The 24,530-nt window shown below is 34.0% G+C and overlaps 1 long non-coding RNA gene across 1 annotated transcript; it reads left to right on the forward strand.

Annotated features, from left to right (window-relative positions):
• Nucleotides 1-12,940: 12,940 nt before the first annotated feature.
• Nucleotides 12,941-16,657, forward strand: LOC140985181 (uncharacterized). Its single transcript, XR_012176723.1, has 2 exons — nt 12,941-13,083; nt 16,147-16,657. It is a non-coding gene; the product is annotated as an uncharacterized lncRNA (long non-coding RNA).
• Nucleotides 16,658-24,530: the final 7,873 nt, after the last annotated feature.

The following is a 24,530-nucleotide window of genomic DNA, read 5'->3' on the forward strand; positions in this document are numbered from 1 at the left end:
TTACTGGCCTCACCCTTTAGAGGAGAGAATATATAGGGGACTGATATCAGTTTAGCCATGAAATTCACAAACGTGCTCAGTGCTTACTTGCTAAATTTCTGAATACTGATTTCTGAATACTGATTCCTGAATACTTATTCCTGTTCTGAAAATAAAAGTTTTGTATATTATTTGTATTACTATTTCTGTTGAAAATGATTTCGAAAACTGGGAGTTATTCCCGCCCCCGCTTACTGAGTGACGATCGTATCACTCACCCACCAAACCCATCTCTGATAAGAACGAGGAAGAACTGTTAGAAGAAGAAGAGCATAACCAGTTCTGGGGCTGGTGAAGAAGACTGTTATTTCTCAGTTCTAGTTTATGTTTTCCGCTGCATCTATTAAGACGTTATTGTGTTTGGTTTTACATTTCTGCTGTAAAACATTAGTATTTGACTTTGTATCAGACAATGAATATTCAGTATTATGAATAAAAGACTTGTTTCTGAAGTTTGTACTTCTGAGGCTTGTTGTTTTCGAATGTAAATTTTAGAGTAACGCCGGTGTCGACCAACCCCGTCCCTGGGGCGTGACAGATGTGATTTCCCCAATCCTAATTTCAATTCTCTCTCTCGAGTGCTAGATCTTAATTATTTAATCAATCAAATTATGGTCAGTAATTCAAAAGCATTAAAGACAAGAAATCACAAATAAACACGATGAATTAATTCAATGAAAATTCGGAACTCCAATAACATAGGTTCGACCAAAACTACATCAATATCTAGGAAATAAAATTAGTTCATGCTCGAATATAGATCACAAAAAAATCTGTTTGTAATCATTAAGAACGTAAAAGTAAAGAACCGAATTAAAAACGTGTTGAAGAGAGATGAAAGTGCGTCTCCGTATCCAGACTAAGCGTCTTCTATCTCCATTCTTCGCGTTCCGTCCTCTGTTGGCTCTTACTTTCTGCTCCTCGATCGCTGATGTTGGCTGCCGGAAAAAGTCCTCCTCCCCCTTTTATAAATTCCACGATGAAACCTAATAAATCTGGGATTTGCGTTGTCATTGTCTATGTGTTGGGCAAAGTTCTCTCGCGCGCACTAGCTCCGCTCATATGCCCAGAGTCCTCTATTTCGTGCATCTGGAAAACCTTCGTGCGCGTATATGTGCACCTTATCTAGCGCATGTGCGCGATACCTTCGGACTTGTTGTCTTCGGTGGGCACTTCTCGCGCATATATGCGACATACATCGCACATGTGCGCGAGACTCTCTATCTTGCTTTGTGTTTCGCTGTGTCTTGCGCGCATGTGCGCGCCTCTGACTAGCGCATATGCTCGGGTTTCTCTGCCTTCCAAGCTCACTATTTTCCTCCAAGCGCCATTTTCATTCCTTTTCAGCCCATGTAATACGCCTTACCTAGATTCCTGCAATCACACCAAAAACAACATAAGACGCATAATTCTGCCCAAAAAAACTAACAATCTATACGAATTATAAGGATAATTTAAGTGCAGAAATTGCACTATCATAGGTCGACCGAGTACATATAATAAATACATATGAAATTCTTGTACCCAAATTTTTAAAAAGATCAATAGCAAAGCCCATAAGATGTGAAAACCCAAATTCTCTCAAAGTTCATCAGAGCTTCAGTTGGTTCGAGAAGGCCACATTCACGAATGAGAAGTTGACTTACGATCTATAATTGACGATTGTAGAAGATGACCAAACCGCTTGGAATAATGGAACAAAAATGGACAAAAGTCATTATAAGACTTTCTCGACAAATTCATCAAAAAACAACATTAAAAAAAGTTTATGAAAATTTCATCAAATCTTGTTCATCATAGTCCTTTTTTCCTAGTAATCATTAGCATATTGTCATTTGTTTCATCTTATTCCTCCATCTTTTCAATTCTAATTGTGAAAATATTACTCTAGTTCATAATTTCATAATTTAATTAGTTGTTATTCATAAATTTCTTCTACAATTTCTCCCAAATTCATCAATTAAATTATTGGTTTTGTGGTTTACCGAGGGAATTAGAACTAACAATCGAATTGGGATCCGCGTCGCTTGATAATAGAAGTCAGATTGATAAATTTTTCACGATCTCTGTGCAATTTTATGTGCAAACAAATTTTGGCACACCCAGTGGGACAAAGATGCCTCCAAATCATATTGAGAAAAATGAAAGAATTTTTCAACCACTAAGGAAATACCATCGTTCAAGGGGGAAGAGACCGATGCTATGAAAGATCAGTCGAACAACTTCTACGCAAGTTCGAAGAAGATGGTGTGGAAGAGGGAGTTGCATTCTCTTTTTGTTAGGAGGTTCCAGTGAACATCATAATGTATGAGTTATGAGTTAACGAGTCGTGAAAAATATATGTAATGAACTAGTTGAAATTACCAATGCCTTTACTACTACCATGATGAACTTTTATGGTAGAAATGAGAGAGTGGAGGAGATCTCTGAAAGGGGTGAATAAATAATCAGTGGATGAAAAACTCAGAGATATTGAAACTAAGAAGTTCATGGATCAAGGCCAAGGGTCGAGAAGTTCAAAAGCAGACAAAGCTCGCCACTGAGAAGAATCACCTATTTTTGTGTTTACTGTGGAAGGCAAAAATAATCCTCTGGACAATAGGGAGGATGAAATGCCAAATTCTAGTATCAATGCCCGATGGGCAGGGTATCCTCCTCACATTAAAAGGAAAACTCCGGCCTTAGATTTTTAAACTATGCCTAATGTTATTCAAGAGTTGTATGGTGCAAGGATGAGGCTAATCAACCGAACAGATTTTCACAAATCATACTATGATATTGTTGATCGGGACAACCCTTATCCACGAGGATATCACATCCCAGACTTACTTTGTATTCAAGGGATGATGGCTAGTCTAGTGTGGAGCATATGGTGAGGTTAACAATCCAATGCGACGAGTTAGCAAATTTGGATAATTTTTCTAATTACAAGCTACGATTGTTCCCTAATTTCTTGACTAGCACCGTTTTCACATTATATAAAATGTTACCCGAAATTCCATCATGACTTGGCATGACAAGGAGCGCCGCTTTCATACTTAGTTTTGTAGGTTTGTCTCCTAAAATCAACATATCAGAATTTTCAAGGGTGGTCCAGAAGTCTGGCGAATCTACCAATAAGTTCAAATGCAAATTTAAGAAGGTAAAGAGTAGGTGCATGGTGTTTCTTCCTAAGTAAGTATATAAAATGACACATCGAGAGCTTGATTTTGAGCTTAGAAAGAAAATTTTAAAGGATGGAATTTTGCGATTTTTATGAACTCGCTGCCAAAGTGTTAGAATATGAGGATTTGTTGCCTGAAGAAAAGCATGAAAAGAAAACTACTATAAGGTTTTAATTCCAAGAGGTTGAAGGGGTTGCCCCGACGGAAGTTGCAAATTATGGATCTCGTGTGGTTCCGTTACTGAAGCACAAGAGTGTGAAATCTTCCAAAAAAAATCATCCAGTCCAATTGACGTATACATTCGATGCATACAAAATGAAGAAAATCTTTTACTACTTAGTGAAGGAGAAATTTATAACATTTCTCTCATATGACAAGTTACCCACGAAAGAAGAAGCAAAATGAAGATATTAGTGTAAGTATCACAACTTCTTCAATCATAGCATCAATGCTTATTGGGTTTTTACGAATTTCATGCAAGAAAGGATTAACAAGGGGATTTTAAAATTCTCTGCAAAAAAAAAGACAATGACAATATATGAAGATAACATATGTAAGGGAATTTAAGGCACGATGGGGGATCTTAGGCCAAGAGGCCGATGAACCAGTACCTTGCAGGAGGTCCATTTACTTGGCCAATGAATGATGGGAAGAGAGCTGATGCATAGACATTCAAAAGGGCACCTTGGAAAAGTACATCCCCAGTTCTCCATCAACGAGATGAGAGGAAGCCCCTTTTTTGTTCCCCCCATTACAGTCTTTGGTGGACACTGGCAGCTTGTGTAATATCCAAAATTTCCAAAGACCCTCTTCCAGACACAAAAGCGAAAGGTGTTAAAGGGTGAGGGCTGATGAACGCATGATGGAGGTGGAAGAGTTGTAAAAGAGAGGAAGAAGTTTGAGAGAAAGGCTATGAAAGATAATGAGGAAGAGGAGGATGATTTGTTATCTGAGAAAGACACTAGACTCGGAAAATACACCTTAAAAATATGTCAAATTCTTGTCTTATTTGACTATTCCATGGGTTCATTGATGGTACATGATGAGTTTAAAGACAAGAAGATGTGTGAATCTGATGTTTGTATAGAAGTTGGAACAGGTACATAAACCATTAAAAGTGATATAATGAAAGATTGTGCAGGGATTCTTGTTGATGACGGAAAAAGAATAGTTCTCAAGAGACCTACAACCGAGATTATTAAACATATTAAATCACTTTACATCCCGACACACGCTAATGGGAAGCCAGTGTCCAGAGTACCGATAGATAATGAGTCCTCTATTAATATTATGTCTTGTAGGATGCTTCAAAAGTTGAGGAAGAGTGTGGAAGACTTTATTCCTACATAAGCCTCTATTTCAGCTTCTAATGGAGAATCCACGAAAACTTCTAGAGTCTTGCCGTGAATATCACTGTGGGATCTTAATCATCCTTTTCAGCTTTCTTCGTGGTTAATTCTAGTGCTAGCTTTCATAATTTTTGAGGAAGTGATTGGATTCCTACCAATCACTATGTGCCACCATCCATACATCAGTTATTTTTAATGTGGAGATGAGATAATGTAGAAGTGGTACAAGATGATTCTCTAACTCCAATGACGTAGAGGTTAAATATTATGATGGAGCTTTTAGTCCTATTAAATTTCCTAACTTCAAAGTGAATGGACAACCAGAAACAGTGTAAATTGATACTCAAAAGGTTAAAGAAGCAGTTTAGAAGGTCCTCGGACCCACAACCATGGTCTCTCCTAGACCGATGGTTCAACCCATTATTGGGGGTCGATGATTAAATATAACAAAGAATAAATAGAAGTGGCTGCAACTTCTGCATGAAAAATAACCTTGCAGCATTTGGTAAGTGAAGTGCAATCTCAAGAGTTATGGGACATTGATGAGACATAAATAATATATGAAGAAGAATGCGAAGACTATGAGAAAATAGAATTACAGTTGGATGATTTAATCTTGTCTCGGGCTCAGATGGAAGTTCGATAGCTGGAGACCCAAGATCCCTTAGAAGAAGTGAAATTTGGGACTATGGAGTGTCCTAAACCGACTTATATCAGTATTGTTTAGAGGAAGATGTGAAGAAAGAAATAGTGGAGCTATTGAAAGAGTTCAAAGATTGTTTCTCTTGGGAGTATGATGATATGCCAAGCTTGGAGAGTAAGTTGGTAGAACATCTATTACCAATTAAAGAAGGTTTCAAACCACACCAACAACCGACCAAAAGGATGTTTAAGGTGATTGAGTCGAGAGTCAAGTAAGAAATTGGAAAATTACTCAAGGCTAGGTTTTTCCAGCTAGTAAGGTACACAAAATGGCTTGCAAACATAGTCTTTGTCATGGAAAAAATGGGAAACTTCGGGTGCGTATAGATTTTGTGGATTTGAATTGTGTCACTCCAAAAGACGTTTATGCTATTCTAGTAGCTGATATGCTTGTAGATGCAGTGGTAAAAAACGATGAGTTGTCATTTATTGACAGATTTTAGAGGTACAATTAGATAAAAATTATAGAGAAAGATGTATCAAAGACGGCTTTTCGAAGTCCTGGGGCAATCGGCATATTCGAATGGCTTGTCATGCAATTTGGGTTAAAAAAATACAGGGGCAACCTATCAATGCAATGATGGATACAGTGGTCTCTCCAATATTGACCAACCGAAATTGGAAAGCAATGAAGAGATTGAACCGGAACCAGGGATTAGCAATAATGCTATTTATTCATAGATGGAGTCTCTTATCAAGAAAATATAAGGTGTCAAAGCTAAACAATATGCTTCTACTTTTGCCTTTGTCATCTTCAAGAAGTCTTTTGTCTCTCAGCTTTCGGTCACGTCGAGGAATGTCTCTTTAGTCCTTGATCAATTCAAATAATTCAAAATCCATACTTCAAAGACAAAAGAAATTTTAAGTACTACAACTGAACATAGGTTTTATAGGATACAACCTTCCTTTAATGTATTTATAGGTGTTGGAACCAGAGATCCAGAAGTCTAAATGCATTAAGTGCAATCGGAATTTTCAAAATTTGAGCACAATGCACATTCAATCGAGACTACTTATGTACTACAACTGAAAATTATTCAATTCAACTAGACTCAGCATGTTTCGTTGTATTTCGGATTAGAACAGAACATCAAAAAATCCAAAGTTACCCTACCTATCACTTCTTGACCAATCATGCACAAGAACACAAGGCAATCAGTATCAATGAGATAGAAAGTTGTCGCAGTTTTCTCTCTTATAGGATCAACTTTACAGAGCCACTTGTCATTATTTTTAGCAAGGAGACAACAAATCATTAAATGCAGCATACTATGATTCAAGAAAGAATGGAAATAAATTTGCTTTTGCAACAGAAAAAAAAATTCTAACTTTGCAAAGATTTGAACGTTAAAATCAAGAGAAGCTATAAATTAAAAGTGTCTTCATTCATTTGTGATTGCTCGAAAAACTTACACGCTTACAAGCTCTCGTTTTTCTCAATATTTCAGAGCACACTTATTTGAATCATTTTTCAACCACTCACAAGCCCTCTCGTTCAAGATTATTACAGATCATCAACGATCAAACCGGGGCTTCTCACACAACTTCTCAAACTGTTGTATAATTACTACTGAGATTTGTTTGAATTTGAGGATTCATTTACATTTGCACTTGTCTTTTTGAATAAGTGAAACTAGGAGTTTCAATTTAGGCGAAAATCCTAAATTGAAGTGGGTTTGTACAAATTGTTGTAAAACCAAAGTCTTCTAGTGATTTCTTTCCGAACTGAAAGAAATTGACATATAGAAAGATTTAGCCATCGAACTTCCATAAAAATCTTATGTTCTGCTTTCATTACAACATTTATTGATATTCAATTTACTTTGTAAAAAAATTAGTGATTTGATTATATCATTATTCAGATCCAGCTGGACCATTCCATACTTTGAAAATCACTTTTAAGTTGTTCAACCGCATGTGCTTGGTCGAGAAAAAAACTTTTAATTAACAATTGTTAAGTCCAGTTTGATAATCATCTCAAGTCAAAAAATTCGAAGAGTTTATTTACTCTCCATCTAAACTCTAAACCTGATCCTAACATAAATAATATGTAAAAGGTATTAGTAGAATTCAATTAAATATGAGGATAATTTCTTAATAGAGACTTGTAGCAAATATAAGAATGATATTGGAGATTTTAGGACAATTTACCCTAATCGCAATGATAATTTTTTTAAAAAAATTTAATTGATGCACTCTTGGTCGGAGAACTTTAAATTGGCCAAAGGTAGGGGTGTCAAAAATGAACATGACCTGAGTCGAACGGAAAATATTAGGTTAGGGTTCGAGGATTTCGGTTTGGATCATATCGGGTTGGATCCAAATCAGAACCCCAAAATATTTAGGTTGGGTGGGTTCATGTTGACCTAAATTGAGAATCATGTCATCCATCAACCCGAATCCACCCGACCCATTTGACTCATACAATAAGGTGTAAAACGATGAAGAAGTCGAGTTTGAAAATTGAAAGCTACTTTGTGATGTTTGAATGCTTTTTTATTGCATCGAGTAATATTTATTTTGTTAAATATTTTTATTTTTTAAACAATTGTTTTAGAGTAATTAATAGTTTAGGTAATAAGATTTTTAAATTTTATTATTTATATTCATGAAATATAATTATCATATTTATGAGATGTTTTGTTATTTTGTGTTTAAACTAAAATATTATTATTATTATTATTATTATTATTATTATATGTTTTCAATGTGTGGAACTTTGGAAAAGCTTAAAAAATCTCATTCCACTATGAACAAATATATACAGTATACAAGAGATCATAAGCCTAATAACAAACTAACTACCAAGGCATAAAACTAGGAGATATAATAGTAACTAAAGCCACCTATACATGACTAAATCTACAAAACTAATTACAGTCACATTATGATCTACAAATGATACACGTAAATCAACTTAGGAAATGTATTTTTACACTCCTCCTCAAGCTTGACGGTAAATGTTTAACAAGGCAAGCTTGTTACACATTTCTTGAAAGTTGGGCCGAGGCAATGACTTTGTAAGAATATCTGCTACTTGTGACTTAGACGATACATAGTCTAGTGATATTACATTGTTCACCACCTTCTCACTTATAAAATGACGATCAATTTCAATATGCTTTGTGCGATCATGCTGGACAGGGTTTCGAGAAATACTCAAAGCAGCTTGATTATCACATAGCATCCGCACAGCTCCATCAACTTCAACCTTGAGGTCTGCTATTAGTTTTTGGAGCCAAATTCCCTCACATACTCCGTTTGCAAGTGAACGAAGTTCAGCTTCCGCACTACTTCGAGCAACAACCGTTTGTTTCTTACTTCTCCATGTCACTAGGTTTCCCCACACGTAAGAACACATTCCCGAGGTTGATCGTCGATCTGGGATTGAGCCTGCCCAGTCCGCATCTGTGTAAACTTCAACTCCACGTTGTGATGTCTTTTTGAAGAACAGTCCAGTCCCTGGTGAAGCTTTGAGGTAACTGAGGATTGTCATGACAGCATCCATATGTGTGACTGATGGATTGCTCATGAATCTACTGACCATACTTACTGCAAAACTTATATCAAGTCTAGTATGTGCGAGGTAGATCAGTTTTCCAACAAGCCGCTGGTATCTCCCCTTGTCCACAGGTTCTTCCGTGGTTCTAGCATTTATATTGAGATTTGGATCCATTGGAATGGATGCTGGTTTACATCCTAGCATCCCGGTTTCTTTGAGTAGGTCAAGGGTGTACTTGCGCTGAGATACTGTTATCCCTGTCTGTGATCTAGCAACCTCCAATCCAAGGAAGTACTTCATATTTCCAAGGTCTTTTAATTCAAACTCCGAGGCAAGTCTGATCTTTAGTCGCTGAATCTCATCGGAGTCATCTCCCGTAATCACGATGTCATCCACGTAAACACTCAATATATATCGTTTCCCACATGATGAATGTTTCACAAATAGTGTGTGATCTGCATGACTCTGTTGATAGCCATTGTCTTTAAGCACTCGAGTGAACCTTTCGAACCAAGCACGCGGTGACTGCTTAAGTCCATAGAGAGATTTTTTGAGTTTGCATACCTTGTTAGTATTAGCTTCGTTACTGAAACTGGGAGGAATCTTCATGTATACTTCTTCCTCGAGTATTCCATTAAGGAATGCATTCTTCACATCGAGTTGGAATAATGGCCAATCAAGATTCGCTGCAAGAGATAAGATAACTCTGACGGTATTCAATTTAGCCACAGGGGCAAATGTCTCGCCATAGTCTTCACCAAATGCTTGAGCGTATCCCTTTGCTACCAACCTTGCCTTGAATCTATCCACTGACCCATCTGGTTTGTGTTTGATCGTGAACAACCATCTGCAGCCAACCGCTCTTTTTCCAGGAGGTAGGTCAGTAATGTCCCATGTGGAGTTCTTTTCCAAGGCTCGTATCTCTTCATGTGTGGCTGCCTTCCATGCAGGATCTTTGAAGGCCTCCTCCACTGAGTAAGGTATTTTTACCTGATCAAGCTGTGATACAAAGCCTCAAAAACTCGATGATAGATTACCATAATACACATAGTCACTAATTTGATAAGGACCACAAGATCTGGATGATTTTCTCAGTGCGATGGGCAAATCTAAATCAGTAGATGAAGTGGACAGTGGAGAAATGTTACCTGATTCATGGAGATCTGCACCCAGAATCGTGGATTAGTCTTGGGTGTGCTGCTGTATTTCATCTTGAATTTCTTGAGACCTAGAAGGAGTCATGGGTGGTAGAGTTTCAGAGTAGGAGTGATGAGGCTCTAGGACAGTGTTAGTGGAAGAGAACCAATCCTTGAATTCCCTAGAATCATTCTCCCCCTGAATTCTAGGACTGGTGTAATATGGCGTGTATTCAAAGAATGTGACATCCATTGAGACGTAATATTTGCAAAGGGTAGGTGAGTAGAACTTATAGCCTTTTTGTGTTGGTGAATACCCTATAAAGATACATCTGATTGATTTTGGATCTAATTTGCTTTGGTCGTGTAGATGAACATATACTTCACAACCGAAAAGTTTCGGGGATAGGGTAGAGATGAGCCTAGTGTGTGGGTAAACTGAGAGTAAAGCCTTGCAGGGTGAAGTGTGTTTGAGGACCCGAGTTGGCATACGATTGATCAGGAACGCTGCCGTGAGAACTGCTTCACCCCAGAAATGTTTAGGCACATGGGTTGTGAACATAAGAGATCTAGCTACCTCTAATAGGTGTCTATTTTTGCGCTTGGAAATGCCATTTTGTTGGGGTGTTTTAACACACGAGCTGGTGTGAACAATCCCATGGTCACTTAAATATTTGCCAAGTTGGTCACTGAAGAATTCACCTGCATTGTCAGTGTGGAAGACATTGATGGTGGTGTTAAATTGATTTTCAACCATAACATTGAATTGTTTAAATAACTAACAAGCTTCGGATTTGTCTTTCATAAGAAACACCCAACTCAATCTAGTGTGATCATCTACAAAAAGTAGAAACCAACGAGTTCCATTTAGATTTGCAACCCGAGAAGGTCCCCATGTATCACAATGAATCATCGAGAAAGGATGGGATGCAGTGTATGGTCGAGGTGCATATGTGTTGCGAGTGTGCTTTGCTAATTGACATATGTCACATGAAAAATCACTTGCCTTTTTATTATGAAACAATGAAGGAAATAAGCGTTCAAGATACATGAAATTAGGGTGTCCTAAACGGAAATGAAGCAACATGATCTCGCTATCTTTATTGGCAGAAAAATAACACGATGGGTGTGATACGAAGGATTTAGAGCTGATGTCTGGTGTGAGGAGAAAGAGTCCCGAGTACATCTTAGCACATCCAATCGTCATCCCCGAAGCAGGATCCTGAAATTCACATGAATGAGGTTTAAAGATAGTTAGGCATTGCATATCTTCATTGAATTTACGAACAGACAATAAGTTGCACTGTAGTCGTGGTATATAGAACACTGATTTGAGTGTGATGTTGCGTGAAATAATGACTGTCCCAATGCCCACAACAGATGATTGGGTGCCGTCCGCAATGGTCACCGAGATATTGTGGGTACATGGGGTGTATGTTGAAAACAATGTTCTATTACCAGTCATGAAATCCGAAGCACCGGAGTCGATGATCCAAGATGAGTCATCTGCTTTAACATGCATAGCCTGTGGAAGAGTACCTCGTTGGGCCACGGTTCCAATGCCCGAGTTTTGTGTAGGTGACGAGCCTGATTGAACAGCCTTGCTGATGAGGTTTCGGAGTAGATCCAATTGATCCTTGTTGAATGGGAATGAAGATGCATCAGTAGCTGTAGTGGCTGAATTGCCCTTTGCTCCTTGATCACCCCGGGAGTTTTGGTCTCGTGGCTTCCAATCTAGTGGTTTTCCGTGGATTTTCCAGCAGGTGTCTTTGGTATGTCCAAGCTCGCGACAGCGATCACAGTAAGGACGGGACTTCCTCGGTGCATTTCCTGCATAGGCCTGAGATTCAGTTTCAACTACTAGGGCTGATCCTTCGGAGATTTGTATTGCAGGTCCCCCCATCATAACTTTCCTTCGGCTTTCCTCATGGCGCACACTGGAGAATGTCTCGGAAAGGGTAGGCAGTGGCTTGGTTCCAAGGACTCGCCCACGGACATCATCAAGTTCTTTGTTAAGGCCACTCAGAAACTTGAACACTCGCTTGGTCTCAACAACTTTATTGTATAGTATGCTATCATCCGAGCATGTCCACTTGTGATTGTCGTAGAGATCGATTTTTTGCCATAGCCGTGTCAAGTCACTGAAGAACTGAGTCACGGTGGAATCTCCTTGTCGCAGCTCATATAGTAAGCTCTCAGTAGAAAATAATTCAGAGGTGTTCTCTGTGCATGAGTATGTCCATTGTGCATCCTCCCATATAGCTGCAGTTCTCTGTGCATGAGTATGTCAATTGTGCAGCCTCCCATATAGCTACAGGGGAACTGCAGAACAAGAACTGATCACCAATATCTTGATTCATGGAGCCGATGAGCCATGTTTTAACGTGCTGTCATTTGCCTTCCATGTCTTGTATGAGGGGTCATCAACCATAGGAGATGGGGCCTGACTGTTGATAAAATCTTCTTTGCTCTTGCCACAGAGGAACATGAGTATGGATTGGGACCATTGAAGATAGTTTTGGCCATTGAGTTTATGGTTGGTGATCAGGGGTATGGTGAGCTCAGTTGATGTTTCTGATTTTGCTATGATCTAGCTTAAAAGCTCTGATACCATGTGGAACTTTGGAAAAGCTTAAAAAATCTCATTCCACTATGAACGAATATATACAGTATACAAGAGATCATAAGCCTAATAACAAACTAACTACCAAGGCATAAAACTAGGAGATATAATAGTAACTAAAGCCACCTATACATGACTAAATCTACAAAACTAATTAGAGTCACATTATGATCTACAAATGATACACGTAAATCAACTTAAGAAATGTATTTCTACACAATATTTATTTAATTATTTTGTTAAAAATAAAAGAATAATATTTCATAATAAAAAATATCCAGGTGATAGAGTTAATCGGGTTTGTTCGAATTCTAGTTTATAATTTTCGAGTGGATTCGAGTTCAATCCGAGTTTGAATTATGAATTTTTTTTTAATATCTTTGTTTCAACCGTACCTGACTAACCGGGACCCATCTCAGTTGACACCCCCACCATGCCCAAAGGCCCAAACAACACAATAGGTTAAGTCCAATTTTTTTTTTTTTTTTTCTGTCGAGCAAAGAATGTGGCGAAGTTCATCGCAGAATCTCGCAAAATTCTTCTCCGGAAGGTAGTGATCGACGGCTGAGTAAGTTCTTATGCTGTCAGTTTTCGTTTTAAGGTAAAACCTATTTATTCTCGGAGATAAATGTTATTCCGAGTTGCGGATTTTGGTTTGAACAAAAATCGGAGGACACGAAAAAAATTCTGTAAAAACCCGTCATATTTGTCACTTGGTATATTATCAAGAATGTGACTGTTATAGTAACTCCTTTGGTAGTTAGGTTGGTATGTCCACTTATTATTACATAAACAGCCCTTGAGCTTGTTATGTTTCTGAGATTTTATTTTATTGATTGGAAGACCGAGCTTTGTTTGATGAAAATGTGTGTTAATGTTGGGGACTTGAGTATGTTTCCGGTTTCTCAGGAAATGGGAATATGGTTTCAGTATCATGGTGTGCAGGGGCGTGTGATATAATCACCTTGTGAAATAAATATTCTGAAATTAAGTGAGTCTTGAAACGATGTTTGGATTTGATCTATGAGACGGAAGAGGGACATAACCTGCATTTTATTTGTTGCGGAAAATGATTTGGTAACAAGCTCATTATAGTGCTCAACTGATCTAAGGTTAAGTTGTGTTACACAGTTTGATTATTATTATCTTTCAGTCGAGTAGGAGTGCCCATATCATAATGGTTCAAGCAATGTATGAAAACACTTTTGAATGTTAATGTTGCTAGATGGTGCAGAGACATGAATAGTTTTAGAATCAGCAGAGAATTACCGGTGAATGTGGAGAATACTAGGAAAAAATATTTCCATGGTTGAGGAATTCCATTTCTTGTATATGTAGGCTTTATTTTATTTGGTGAATTAGTCAAGTGATTAAAAAAACTGTACACTATCTTGTTTCAAGTATGATTGTTTAAAAAAATTAGTGGAATATCACTTACTTAAATAGTTTGTAGATGTGCAGTAAAGCTCCGGAATTAGATATTGATATCGATTTAGACACTTCCGTACCATGATAAACCACGAAGGACACATTTCATCTAACAAAACACCCTTCTTATTTGGCCTGCCTGAGACTTGTACATTTAGGATTTAGGATAGACTTTGAAACTGGCAAACCTGTGTTGCCATATAATAACTACTGATTAAAGACTTTAATTGTTTTTGGATGTTGATATGGAACTTTTGTGCCCGTGGACTCTAATGCATAACTGGGATAAGCTTTTCTGGTTCTTCAAATGAATGTTTTTAGAAATCAGGCAAGATGTAAAAAGTAAATATAAATTTATATAGTGAAAAACATCTTAGTAAATGAGGTCTGACAGATGGGTATTCTTGTAGTCTTCGTAACTAACTGTGGGTAATTTGTGGACGCACAAACTCTAGAAAATAGGGGACTAAAATAGAGAATTTTAGGAATTTTATCATGCCATCCTCGTTGATTTTCGACAATTTAAATGCATAGTATTTTAATTACAGTCATTATTTCTACATGTGTAGGCAGAGGAAATTGGTTGCTGCATTTTCTTGCAGCCATAGTGTAGTGTAATCATTTTGCCATGTTTGTTCTCTTCTTGCTCTTAAAGATTGTCTTTGCCTAATGTGAGTCTGATTACTGATCACGCCTCACGGAACCTTTTCTCTAGTGCATTTGATGATATTACACTAGTGACATTTGCTAACTTAGTGAGTTGGAGAATAACCTTTGCTCTCTTTAGCTTTCCTTACGAGTGTTCGATATGGTTATGGCTTTTTCATTGGCACTAATCAGATGCATAATTAAAGAGTTTTCAGTTTGTAATTGGAAATTCCTCAGATGCATTTGAAGCACATATACAGAAATTTGTTGAGTTCTTCTATGTGAACTCAATATTCAAATTACACTGTTAAGATTGAATTTATCAATATGTACTCAATATTGAACTTTGATAGTTAAGTCCAAGATAGAAGATGTAAACGAATTGCAGATACTGCCTCAACTATGTGAAGAACCCTTTTTTCTCTTCTCACTTGTCAATCTGTTTGTATAAATACGATAGAGCTGATCTGGTACAATATTATTACTAATATGAAATTACTAGTTGTGAGTTTTGTCATTGTCAACATTTTAAATCTGGATAAAATTGTTTCGAGTCTATATTGCCTTTAACATTAGAAGAAATGACATAATTATTATCCTGCATTTTATTCAGATCAATACATTAATGGATATTTGGCTAATCAATTTTCTGAGTGCATGTGCTATTTTATGTAGAAAAGGTTAAATTGCTTTTGTTCTGGGGAGTTTTCTAGTCCCCGGACAATGGGTTGTTTCAGAATCTACATGAGTTTTCTGATTCCTTTTCTTTCTCTTCTGATTTAATTTTGTAAAACATAAGACCCAACTCGTGGATACTGGACGCACAGAACAAAAGGGAAAAGCATAGGTGTGGTTTTTCATGATAACATATTTCACAATTTATAGAGAAGTACATAATGAACTGTAAAAATCTGTCTCGACTAATGAATGATTACTTGGAATCGAAAAAATAGTAGTATCCTTTCCAAAAAAAGTGGCAATATCCGAGGGATTTGTTGAGGGACAACCTGTAAAGGCCAAAAATATGTTGGTTGAGGTTTTTGGATAGGCCAATATTTGTCAATTCCTAGTGAAACAATAAACTTGTGCTTGTGTTAATGAAAATTCAGAAATGATAACACCACTGTTCTAGTCTTGCTAAATTACGAATGAATAATTCAGCAAAAAAGTAATCAAATTAGCATTTTTGTCTCATTTCACACTCGCGATGTAGAAAGATAGCAATGATGCAGAATGATGGAGAAATAATGGCATTGGACACCATGGACAATGCATCGAAGCAACAGAGTAATATACACACTGAGAGGGGGTGGTAGCGTTATAGGAAATAATGATGGCATCTGAGTTTCTGTTGTCACACATGTGAGAATATTCTCTTGTTTACATGAAAACATATTTTTTTGTGATGGAGTTGGGATGGGCAATGTTTTCCATCCCTCGTAAGAATTTCTTTAGTACTTTGCACCACAGGTGGTAATTAAGTTTATTTAAACTGGTTGATGCTCATGTTTCGATTATTTGGTCTGTTAAATTTGACTTTGATGAATACTTCCAGGTAAATTACCAGAACCTGCTTCGATTATGGGTGAATCATTTACAATTCAGCTAAGCAATAACTTAGTCAGAAACCTTCTCGATGATGGTCAGAAGGTAAAAAAGAAAACAAAGAAGTCAAAATCAAAGATTCCACAAGAAGCAAAAAATCCCCAACCGAAGCAGCTTTCTGACGCTTCGGAGCCGTATAAAAGTCTTCCCTCAGCAGCTGGATGGCCACTTCAGCCTCCTATGTACCTCCCTACTACACCTCCTAAATCTGAAAATGCGAAGTTAGATTCAATCAAGTCTCTCCTTGAGGACAGCCAGAATGTCGTGGAAAGATTGCAGAAACTGGAGGGAATTGTGTTACAAGAGGTTTCTCAAAGAGATAAGTCTCTCCATGATGAGGAGTTCAAGCTTCCGAATCGCCAGCCAACGCGCTGTTTGAATGAGATAGATGAATGTTTGAAGTGCTACAAGGAGCATGCCAAGGACCCCCTCAAATGCGCTAATCTGGTTAAAGATTTTGCGGATTGTGCACGAAGAGTTAGGCAACAAGTCCATGCAGCAAAGAATTAGAGATCCTGAATACTCATTGGCTCATATATCTTGGGCCAAGCTCGTAGGTGTTGTAAAATTTACAATAAAAATTTTCTTGGAAGTATGTTGAGTTTCTTGATGTCGAAAACAGGCGATAAATCCCACACCTCTTTGCTCCATGGATGCATCTATAAATTTCCGAGACGCAAGTGAATTTTGTGGGAAAGAAAATCAGGTGGGAACAAACTATCATACATTCAGATATTGGTATGTGAACTATTTTTACCAGTTGCATCCATGTGAAGTTTATCGGAAATTGCTTTTGAATGGAAGATCGAATTAAAATATTTACGGTTTATGGTCAACATTCCTCAAGCAAGAACTAAATGGGGTGAGTTTTAATAATTTATAAATTGAAGGACTAACGTCAATATATATGTCCAACGACGGCAGCTTTCTCAAATGGCACATTGTAAATTTAAAAAAAAATGCATGTGTGAATGTTTCAATTAAAATTCAGTACCTAGACATATTTTTTTAGGAATCAGTACCTGACAAATCTATACTTTTAGTTTTAACCATTATAAAGCAAAATTTACTTTTTTACCCTTTATTGTTTAAATAAATATATTATTTTATCCACAAAAATTATATGTGTTTTCTCCATTTAAAATATAATTTTAAAAAAATATTGTTTCTCAATTATCATGGAATAAAAGTAAATACTTATTTTGACATACAAAATACCTATTATGAGGTTTCAGATACTTGATTTCGCTATTTGAATACTTCAAATATATAAGAAAATACTATATTTCTAATATTCACCATACATTCAGTCATTGTTGATCTTTTCATGAAAAATGTACTAAGATGACTTATTCATGTCATTTGATTTTTTTAAAAAAACATAAGTTATCACTCATCATGAAATAAGATAAAATATTTATTTTGACATACAAAATACATATTTTTGAGTTCTAAATACTTGATTTGACTCTTTGAATACTCCAAAAGTGTAAGAAAATACTGGATTTTAGAACTATCACAATAAATTCAATAATTGTTGGTCTTTTCGTTGAAAATGCATTAAGATGACTTATTCATGTCATCTAATTTTTGAAAAAACACAGTTTCTCACTCATTGTTGAATTAGAAAAAATACTTATTTTGATCAATAAAATACCTATTTTGGGGTTCCAAATATTTGATTTGGCTATTTGAATATTTCAAATGTGTAAGAAAATACTTAAATTTCAAGTAATATTAAGTGACTTTTGATGGTGTCATTTGTGAATTTAAAATGTGATACTTAAATTGATGCAAATAGTATCTAATTAGAGTCTATTAATACATGATTTTACCCCGTAAATATTCATATCCAATTATTTGATGATGCCAAAATATAATTCGAAGTTAATATTAAGTGACACCGATGATGATATTCGTGAAGTAAAAATGTGATACCTAAATTATTACAAATAATACATAATTCGAGTCTACAAATACTTGATTTTACCTTTTAAATACTCAAATTCGATTGAGTATGTCAAAATATATAGTTCGAATATAATATTGAATGTTCTTTGATGATGAGATTTGTGAATAAAAAAATGTCCTACCTAAATTTGTACAAATAGTACCTAATTTGATTTCAAATATACTTGATTTTACCCTTTTAAGACTCAATTTTGATTATTTTGGGATATAAAAAAATATAGTTTCAAGTAATATTGAGTGACTTTTGATGTGTCATTTGTGAAATTAAAATTTGATACCTAAATTAGTACAAAAAGTATCTAATTCGAGTCTACCAATACTTAATTTTACTCCCTAAATGAGAAGTACTTAATTTAAGTTTGCAAATACTTGATTTCGTAAATGAAATACTCACAATATGTATTAAAATACTAGATATTTGAATAAGAAACGTAAGTTTACCAAATGTTGGTATTTTTATGGAAGATACATTTGGACGACATATTCATCTCATTTAATACTTTTTTAAAAAAAAAAAACAAATTCTCAACTAAGCATGAAAATTTTAAAATACTTATTTTTACTTGATAAATACCTAATTTGAGTTTGCAAATACTTGATTTCGTAAATGGGATACTCACAATATGTATTAAAATACTGGATATTCGAATAGGCAATGTGAGTTCACCAAGTATTGATATTTTCATGGAATAAGCATTTAGATGACATATTCATCTCATTTAATACATGATAAGATCAGTGAAATAAATATGTGATACCTAAATTGTTACAAGTATTACATAATTAGATTCCACTGATAATTGATTTTACCCTTTAAAAACTCAAATTTGATAATAAATATAATGAAAGAATATTGATACATATAATGAATGATTACCAATAAATATTATGAATGAATACTAATGAGGATGATATCAAATGAAGTATTGTCTTGTCATTTAATGAATACCAACAAGTATTGTGAATGAATATTAATGATTTATAAATTAATACTCATAAGTATAAATAAAAAATACTAAGAAGAATAATGAATAATTATCAATAAGTATTATGTCAAATAAGTATAATTGTCAAATAATTCATTCAATGAATATCAAAAAGTATTGTCAATATTGATGAGTATTTTATAAATCATTAATCTAAGAATTGATAGATATGCTTAAAGTGCAAACTTCAAACTCATTTACGAACTATGTTCATATTGCATCTCTCAATTAGTCCATGATGAATAATGAACTATGTTTATTTACTTAAATGACATGAATAAGTATCCTAATGAATTTTTCATGGAAATATTGCCTATTCAAATATCCAGTATTTAATGCATATTGTGAGTATCTCATTTACGAAATCAAGTATTTGCAAACTCAAATTAGATACTTCTCAAGTAAAATTAAGTACTTTAAAATTTTCATGCTTATTTGAGAAATTTTTTTCCAAAAAAATATTAAATAAGATGAATATGTAATCCAAATGCATCTTTCATGGAAAGACCAATACTTAGTGAACTTACGTTGCACATTCGAATATCCAATAGTCTATTATATATTATGAGTATCTCGCGTACCAAATCAAGTATTTGCAATATGAAATTAGGTACTTCTCAAGTAAAATTAAGTACTTTTAAATAATCATGCTTATTTGAGAATTTGTTTTTTTTAACAAAAAAATATTAAATGAGAAGAATTTTTCATCAAAATGCATCTTCCATAGAAAGACCAACACTTGGTGAACTTACGTTGCATATTCGAATATCAAATATTCTATTACATATTATGAGTATCTCATGTACCAAATCAAGTTTTTGCAATATTAAATTATGTACCTTCCAAGTAAAACTAGGTATTTTAAAATTTTCATGCTTATTTGAGAATTTGTTTTTTTTTTTTACAAAAAATATATCAAATGAGATAAATATGTCATTCAAACGAAAATTCCATGGAAAACCAACACTTGGTGAACTTACGTTGCATATTCGAATATCCAGTATTATATTACATATTATGAGTATCTCATCGATTATTTGCAAACTCAAATTAGGTACTTCTCATCCAAATGCATATTCCATGGAAATACCAACACTTGGGTAATTTACGTTGCTTATTCGAATAGCAAGTATTTTAATACATATTGTAAGTATCTTACGAAATCAAGTATTTGCCAACTCAAATTAGGTACTGCTCAAGTAAAACTAAGTACTTTAAAATTTTCATGCTTATTTGGGAATTTGTTTTTTTTTACAAAAAATATATTAAATGAGATGAATATGTTATCCAAATGCATCTTCCATGAAAAGCCAACATTTGGTGAACTTACGTTGCATATTTGAATATCCAGTATTCTATTATATATTATGAGTATCTCCTATATCAAAGCAAGTACTTATAAATTCAAATTAGGCACTTCTCATCCAAATACATATTCCATGGAAATGCCAACACTTGGAGAATCTACGTTGCCTATTTGAATATCTAAGATTTTAATACATATTGTGAGTATCTCATTTACGAAATCAAGTATTTGCCAACTCAAATTAGGTATTTCTCAAGTAAAACTAAGTACTTTAAAATTTTCATGCTTATTTGAGAATTTGTTTTTTTTTTTTTACAAAAAAAATATTAAATGAGATGAATATGTCATCTAAATGCATTTTCCATTGAAATACCAATACTTGGTGAATTTACGTTGTCTATTCAAATATCCAATATTTTAATACATATTGTGAGTATCTCATTTACGAAATCAAGTATTTGCAAACTCAAAATAGATATTTCTTAAGTAAAACTAAGTACTTTAAAATTTACATGCTTAGTTGGGAATTTAATATTTTTTACAAAAAAATATTAAATGAGATGAATATGTCATTTAAATACACATTTCATGAAAAGACAAACAATAACTGTATTTATGGTGATCGTTCGAAGATCCAGTATTTTCTTACACATTGGGAGTATTTAAATAGGCAAATCAAATATCTGAAACTTCAAAATAAATACTTTATATGTCAAAATAAGTACTTAATCTTATTTAATGATTAGTGAGCAACTATATTTTTTTAAAAATAAAATGACATGAATAAGTCATCATAATGCATTTTTAATGAAAAACCAACAATGACTGAATTTATGGTGATTTTTCGAAAATATAATATATTTTTTTACACATTTGGAGTATTTAAATAACAAAATCAAGTATCTAAAACTCCATAATAGATACTAATATTTTGGTAGATAGAAAACAGACAATTAATTTGGTGGATAAAATTATATATTTATTTAAATAATAAAAAGACAAAAATGTAAATTTATCTTTGCAGGGAGTTAAAATTAAGTTTATAGTATTGTCAGGTATTGATTTGTAAAATAAATCATCTAGATACTGAATCTTAAATATAAGATGTACATATTATTTTTTTTAAATTTGCCCAAAAAAAATTAGCCATGTTAGGTTGTTCAAAACATTATTCAGGTGTCAGTCTGAGCTTGTCTAAAGTCTCTATCAAGTACAGGTTCGGAAAATCGATGCTCAATGCACAATAAATAAATATGGAGAAAAATATATTTTTTGTTCAGTAAATTTGATTTTTTTATTTTGGTCTTTTACAATATAAATTTTAGTTTTAATTATATATCGAAAGGTTTTTAGACAATTTTAGTTCTTTTTCTTCGGGAGTATTTATATAATACTACACAGTCAATGTCACGTTGATGTATTATTAGCATCATGTCAAAAAAATAATTAAAATTATCGAAAAAATAAAGATAAAAAACTAAATTTGATAATATATATAATAAAATTGCAAAGAATCAATCTTATTGGACAGTGTAATAAAGACAATTTTTCCAAAAGAAAAAAGTCTGAGAGCAAATTATGTAATCAGAGCTCTTTTACTTATATTTATAAAATATAATTAATTATTAAAAGATGTTGCAAATGTGAATAATCTTTATTTATCGAATAAAATAATTTAAACTCAAATTTCGCACTAATGCTATTTTTAAATTAAAAGAAGTAGTAATGCTAGCTCTAAATTATTTCAATTTATTTGCAGTCTGTCTTTGAAAAAAGAACATTTTTAAGTTATAAATTAAATGTACAGACCACAAACTCAGATATTATATTCAAATATTTTAAGGAAAACCACCGGGAATCCAACTTTTAAAAGCAAAAACTTGTGTGAGACGGTCTCACGGGTCGTATTTTGTGAGACGGATCTCTTATTTGGGTCATCCATGAAAAAGTATTACTTTTTATGCTAAGAGTATTACTTTTATTGTGAATATCGATAGGGTTGACCCGTCTCACAAATAAAGATTCGTGAGACCGTCTCACAAAAGACCTACTCACTTTTAAATATTCTGGAATAAAGTTTTTATCCAAAATTTGATTATGCCAATACAAAAGTTTTGAGAGACGGATAATACGACTTGATCTATAAAAAAAATTATTTTTTATAACTAAAATATTAATTTTTACTGTTAAAATATCATTTTTTTTAATATACTATGAAAAAATAATGTGTATATATCTTGATTTGAATTTAAAATATGTTTTATTGCAAAACCATCTTGTGTAATATATTCTAATTTGAGTTAAAGAATATTAATTTTAATATAAAAAATATTACTTTTTACTATGGATATAGACCAAATCCACTATTGTCATGGACGTAGAACCATAAGACTATTGCACAAAAGACGTACTTCTAAGCTAAACATTTCACTAGAAATTCTAAATTTTTAACTTTTTGCCAATCATTTCACTAAAAATTCTAAATTTGTACCTAACATACCCTTAAATAAATTGATCATATACTAAATATCTTTATTTAATTGAAAAAAAAATTCAGATAATTATTACAATACAAATATCGAGGACAAATTGTGATTATCAATTCTGTAGCATATCCAAAAACATAAAAACCCCCTAATTAAATTAAAGGTTTTGTTAAAATATTTTTACTACTCCAAGTTTTTGTGATTGAAAAATAGCAGCATCAATTTGTTTCAGGATCCAATCGCTCTTTAATTGTAATTTCAGGTTTTCGGACCGCTAGATCATTTCAAGTCATTCAGACATAACATAAAGAAGTTTAAGCTGTTCACGCAAGGAAGTCAAGCCGCAGTACGTTTGAACCCTAGTTGCGAGAGTTCATCTGTCAATCTGGAAAAGTCCTAAATGCATTACACGTGTTCAAACCATTTAACTTCAATCCCACTGCAATCGGTCAGACATGAGAAAATGATACTGCAAGTCAAGTCGTTCAACAACTTCCAGATATAGAATGATTACATAGTAATCTATCAACTCTCGAATGAAAAAAAATTATACAAAAAACTCGACAAGAACATGTTCAGAAAAATCAAGACATGTTCAATAGCCAAAGAGATCTGGGAGAAACTGGCCAAACTCTGCGAGGGCAACTATCAAACAAAAGAGAACAAAATAACTATTCTAATACAGAAATATTATAATGCCAAAATGAAGTCTGACGAGACTTTTAATGAGTTTGATGAATGATTTAGCAATATTTTTTTTATTGAACTAATATCTCTTGGTAAAGAATATTCTAATCGCAAAATTTCTTTGAAGGTTATGAGAGCATTTCCCAGAGATGAGATGTAATGATGGTGGATATGAGGGAGTCCAAGAATCTGAACTAACTTATGCTTCACGACTTGTTTGCTGATATTAAAGCCTATGAGTTTGAGCTGAGAATCCGAATAGAAGAAGAGTCATCCACTTCACAACAAACTAAAGCTCTTGTCGCCACAACTCCAATTCCAACTGCCAACGAAGAAGCTTCCAGCAGAAAATCCGTTGACTATATAAACAACGAGACTATGTCTTACTTGTTAAAAAGTTTGGCAAATTTATGAAGAAAGATATGTTTAAATTCAATTGTTATTGTAAAAACGAACATGTTGATGTTAATCAGGCTTGTTTTAACTATGTAAAGCAAGGAAATTTTATTGCAAAGAAAGATGACAAGAAGAGAGATGGCTCAAATATGAGAAAATATTTTTCAAGAAAAAAAATCAAAAGAACAAATGGGCCAAATCTGAGTCAGATCAATCTGTCAAAGATCTCTTCAAGTGAAAGTGATGATGAAAAGGTTCAGTGTCTCATGACAGATGTTGAGTCGGAGACATCAAATGTTGAGCTGGAACTCCCGATGATGTTGTATTTAATTTTGAATCGAATGAATTCATACGAGAGAATCTTGTCACAACATTGCATGATATGGTGGACGAGAAAATATTTTTTTAAGAAAAATAGAGATCAAATGGTAATTATAGTTGAGGAAACAAAGAACAAAAAGGCCGACTCTGAGTCAGATTAATCTAGTTCAAATATCTCCTC

This window comes from Primulina huaijiensis, chromosome 9 (genome assembly GCF_012295235.1).
Source record: "Primulina huaijiensis isolate GDHJ02 chromosome 9, ASM1229523v2, whole genome shotgun sequence".
NCBI classification, from domain to species: domain Eukaryota; kingdom Viridiplantae; phylum Streptophyta; class Magnoliopsida; order Lamiales; family Gesneriaceae; genus Primulina; species Primulina huaijiensis.